This window comes from Triticum dicoccoides, chromosome 5B, assembly GCF_002162155.2.
Source record: "Triticum dicoccoides isolate Atlit2015 ecotype Zavitan chromosome 5B, WEW_v2.0, whole genome shotgun sequence".
Lineage (NCBI taxonomy): Eukaryota > Viridiplantae > Streptophyta > Magnoliopsida > Poales > Poaceae > Triticum > Triticum dicoccoides.
The window spans coordinates 502390002-502395138 of NC_041389.1; the positions used below are offsets into that span (position 1 = coordinate 502390002).

A 5137-nucleotide genomic window follows, 5' to 3' on the forward strand; every position below is an offset into this window, starting at 1 on the left:
TAGTACCTTGGGGTGATGGGTGTCCGGCGCGTCGAAGTGGAAGGACCAGCCACGGAGGTAGGGGAAGGCGGGGGCGGCGAGCACCTCGACGCAGGAGGCGGCCGAGGAGTGGAGGGACTGCAGCCTCGACGGGGCCGGCACGGCCAGGCGAGGGGAGCCGGCGTCGTCCACGCCGCCGCCGCGCCACTGGAGCGCGAACGCGAGGAGGGCGAGCGTGAGCGGTTGGGCAGTGAGGAGGAGCAGCAGGTGGCGCCACGCCGCGCCGCCGCCGCAGACGCGGTGGAGGACGGCGACCGGAGATCGGGCCGAGGGCGACGCCAGAGAAGAGCACAACCCTAGAGCGGCGGCGGCGAACGTCAGGAGGAATCGCTCAGCGACCAATTGCCCCGCCCTTATTTTTTTCGTGGGTTTATTTTCGTAGATTTCTTTTTCTAAGCATTTTTTTCTCGATCGGCCGTGTGGGAGGAGGGAATCGGCACTGGAACAGGGCGGGATCGCTGTTACGCACGGGGTGGGACTGAGGACGAAAATAAACCAGAATTGATGGGACGAAATTTAACCGGTGAAGGAGACTACCAAGACATCTCTACTCCTAATGGAGCAGTTGGTGAATAGACTGCGCGGTTTATTTTCGCTGGTTTATTTTCGTCATCCTCCCACCTCTGTTTTATTTTCATCATCCTCCCACCTCTGTTTTATTTTCGTCATCCTCCCATCTCTGTCACTTTCACCGGGTTTTCTTCGTCCGTGCCATTTTTTTTTTCTGGCCTCGACCCCTCTCTCGATCTATTTCCTCGGGTGTGAACGCCGCCGCCGCTGCCGCTGCAGAATCCGCCGCCGCCGTCGCCGCCGCCGCCGCCGCCACTGCAGAATCCGCCGCCGCCGCCGTCGTCGCCGCCGCTGCAGAATCCTTCTGCGTCGCCTCCACCGTCTTGTTGCTCCCGCCTCACCCCTCTCCTCTCCCTCCAAACCCTAACCGTGCCCGCCTCCCTACCCCCCGCCGTAGTCTCCTTCGCCGTCGGGAGCTCAGCCCGGGATGGCTGCCAGGGTTCCTCGCGGGCTTCCTCCTCGGCCTTCTCGCGCTCGCGGAGGCCGAGGCGGCCGCGCTGCTCTGGGTCGCCCGCCGCCTCCACCGCCGGCTGCTTTGGAGATGGTGAATGCGACAGTCAGGCGTTGAGGAGGGCGTGTACCAGAGCCCGGTCGTCGGAGGCGCGTGCAGGTTTGTGATTGAGGGTACCCGCGAGCCGGCGACTAAAGGCAGAGGGCGCGCCATGTGTTGTGGCTGATCTGTGTGTGTGTGTCGTGTTCTGCTTGTGCGTGTGTGGTGTGGACAGCGTGGTGCGTGCTATGTTCTGCTCTCCTCCAGCATGTGTGCAACGATCTGTTCCGGCCAACCGTGGATGGTATTTGTGTTTTTGGCCTGGTTATAGACGATGCATCTATGTTTTGGGAGTTTATACAAACCATAGATGATCTAACTTGTTGTGATATTTTTTAGGAGTGTTGTGATTTCTAAATAATGCACTTTTGGGAGTTCCACATCATGATACGTATATCAACTGTGATCAGTCATGTGAGGCTGCCCAACGGAAAGATGTGTGTGTTGCTTCTCCTGTTCCTATTTTTCTACAATTTTTTTGGGTCTTCTTAATTAAGATATATGTTTCAGTAGCAAACGAGATCATCTTGCCTGTGTTGCAGCTGATAAGAAAGAAGATAGAGCTTCAGGTGAACCGTGTCGTCCCTAGGAATTTGTTGGCCTCGAGGATTGTTCCAGTAAGTACTTCTGATGACAACATGATGTTGGGCCTCAGGGACATGGTAAGCTACTTACGTTACAATTTTCATCCATGCATACTTGTTTATGTGATTCTTGTACCACTACTGATCCATATATGATTTCTTACACTCATCCTTTAATCCTGCTTAAATTATAGTACTAAGGGCGATTGTACTTTAACAGGTCTCAAACTTGTGTAAGTAACCAACAGAAATATATTGAAGCACATTGCTATCATCAACTCATCGTCCACTCGTGCCTGCCGGGTCACGCTCTGCAGCAACGGCGCACGCCGCCAGCACCATATAATAGCTATGGTAGGTGACTATGGGAAAGAAGCAGGGGTGTCGGGATCATCATTGATGGGGTCGTCGGGGAGAAGATGGGGGCTGAGAAGACATGAACGGGCTATAATTGGCTGTGAGAAGTAGAACGAGAGAGATAGCGATGATGTGGTGCTGCACCATTGCTCTCCTACTACTAGCTGAATTTTGGTATTGTTGCTGCTATCTGAATTTCGCATACACACAGCGAGGTGTTTGATGTTGACCGACCTTGCGCCTGTTGCGAGGGGGATTTCGTCGCTTGGAGATCTCCTGGGAGAGGTGCTGCCTGCCGAGGTAACAATCATCCCTCTCCATGTGCTCGACACTCTGTGCCCGACCCCCAACCTCCCTGGATCCCGGCGCACCCCTCCCACACACTCCCGACCTCCTCCCGGCGCACATGCCACCGCCCCTGCTCCTCCCTCCTCCAGGTTCATATGAAGCAACAACACACCAGGTTCCTGTTTACAAGCCGGAACCTGGAGAATCCGGAGAAGGAGAGGGAAGCGGGAGGCGGTGGCGCACAAGGTGCGAAGATGCCCAAGGCCGGCAGGCCGCGCACGAGGGGGAATCCGGATCCGGAGACGCAAAGGGAAGCCAAGAAGAGAAGCCTGGCAGCAGAGGAGGCCTCTCCCGGCGCACTCCATGATCGGGCTTCAGCCATGTTTGCAGCCTTTGAGCGCGGCGATGCACCTCAATCCGAAGCAAAACCAGGTGATTTTTGCCCCATTTCCTCATCACGGCAGATTGTGGCATGCATGTTTGTTGGTGTTTACTTGTTCCTGCTGGACGATTATTGTTCTGCAGATCGTGTCTACGATGTGACTGAGTCCGTGACGGAGGAATCCACTTGTCCACCCATTCCTCTGCTCCACGAACCCTACATCCCTGACGAGCTAGCTTCCCATCCGGGCGCGCACCACGCCTTCTAGCTTGCCCCAGCCAAATACAATGCATCGTCGTTCTGGATCGAGTGTGGAAGAAGAGGTGGTGCCAAGGAGAAGAGTGATGTGCCAATGACGCAGCTCCGTGCGTTGTGGCCATGGAGGGGAGGCCCGGGAGCAGGTGATGCTGGCAGGTAGATGAAGGAGGCAGGTGGTGGAGGACGAGCTCTTCGCCGGAACCGCATGTACGACTGTGTGGAAGCCGCAATCAGTGTCAAAGTCAGAAAGCATGGGTTTTGGCCTGGTTGCCGAGGTTTATTCACTGCCAGCACAGCTAGTTTCGAAGACATGGAGATCCCGTTGCTTGCTTTTGAAGGAGATAGGTTGCCAGTTGATGGTGGTGGAAGGCTTGAGCTTTCACGCCGTGTGGTCTGCGTCGAGCTTCGGCAGCCCGAAGGTAAGCTCTTGTTTTCGGCAAAGGCACTGCGTGGCGGTGATGAGAAAGACGTGAGGAGAGTTCGTAAAACTTTCACTCCAAAGAAGGTTGGTAAGACCAAGGAGAATATCAAGATTGGTTCCTGTGAGATGGAGGTCACTGTCACATGGTCCCTTCTTCCAAATTGTAAGTATGATTATGACAGTGCTTTGAGAAAGTATTATTAAGTTTGACTTCTGTGAGGTGAAGGTTTTCACTGTGAACCTTAAAAAAAAAGATTCTGACTGTGATGTGATCTCTTCTGTAGGCATCAAGTAGTATGACTGACTAATAAAAAGCCTTCATAATATGAAGTGCAAACCGTGTAAAATTTGCAAGGTCATAACTAGAATATGAGTTAGTTCTCTTCTGTGATGTGGAGATCGACTATTCTGGGGCTTACAAGTTTCTTATGTATGGTCTGATGACATTTTGTCTCGGTATTCCTTTTAGGCCTTGTTTGGTTAGCCCCTCCCCCGCCGGGATTTGTGCCCAATCCCCGCCGAACCCCGTGGTTTCGACCCGACCGGGATTCGACCCGGGCCTGCTTTATAAGTGTGTTCGGTTAAACCCGGTCGGGGCTACACCCCCGCCCAATCCCTGCCAAACCAGGCGGAACTACCCGGGATATAATCATCGCCCCTCTACCCGTGGAACCAATCCCTCCCGCGATGGACGAAACGGTACGCGAGAAGAAAAGGTTCGAGCCCTCTCTCCGCGAGTCCCCGACCTCTCTCTCTCCCGCGATTCGGCGGCGGCGGCAACGCCGGAGGCGGCGACGCAGCCATCCGGAGGCGACGATGGCGGTATACTTCCCCACCCTTCCCTTCTCTCCCACCCGGTAAGCCTCTTCTCCTTCTTCTCCTTTCCCCCTCTTCTTTCCCATCTCCTCCTCCCGATCTAACCTGGTATGCTTACAGAGAATATAGAGAGGGAGTAACCGAACATGTTATGGTCATAGGGATTCATGTGGATGAGGAACAGCGGGGGTTGGGTGACAAGTAGGGGATCACCCAATCCCTAGGAGGTTAGAAACCACTCGTGGAATCTAACCACGGCAACCGAACAAGGCCTTAGGGAAATTTTTGCCACAACACACTGAACTTTTTCATTCTTTGGCACAACACACTGTGTATCATGCATACTTGTTTTCTGAGTTTTGAAGCTGAGAAACACATTGTTATTTTCTGATCTTTGACGCACATCATTTGGGTATTTGGTATTCCTTGTAGAAAAACTGTTGGAAATATGAGCAATTTATCGAATGATTTTATTAACAAAAATACTAGATAAATCATGACTAAAATAGCAAATATAAAGCAAGTCATGCAATCTGACAGAGAGAAGGTAAACATCGTCTGCATATATGAAGTTGAGCTAAACACATCTAGAACAGACACTAGATGACGTTGCTTATAAGAAACAGAACCTAACATACGAAGGGCAGAAACTAGAACCAAGAACTGTAGCAGGACTTCTAACAGAAAGGAGAAGAACATGTACGGCACAGCAGCAGCAGAAGCGCTGGACTTGGGGTCGGTGTCCTCGCCTGCCATGTCGTCGAGGAGGTCGTGGACGTCGGGGAAGAAGTCGTCGTCGGGGAAGTAGTCGTCGGCGACCGGATCGTCCATGATGAAACAGCCAGTAGTCGCGCTGAGCGCTCCCCAAAAAC

The 5137-nt window shown here is 53.3% G+C and overlaps 1 long non-coding RNA gene across 4 annotated transcripts; it reads left to right on the top strand.

The window, feature by feature from the left end:
* The first annotated feature begins 821 nt into the window (after positions 1 to 821).
* On the top strand, positions 822 to 3840 carry LOC119311167. 4 transcript variants are annotated; one of them, XR_005150901.1, is made up of 5 exons: positions 822 to 1403; positions 1499 to 1596; positions 1702 to 1821; positions 1964 to 2820; positions 2914 to 3840. It is a non-coding gene; the product is annotated as an uncharacterized LOC119311167 (long non-coding RNA). The 4 variants fall into 4 exon arrangements; XR_005150900.1 differs by having other exon boundaries at positions 1499 to 1821; XR_005150899.1 differs by having other exon boundaries at positions 823 to 1596.
* Positions 3841 to 5137: the final 1297 nt, after the last annotated feature.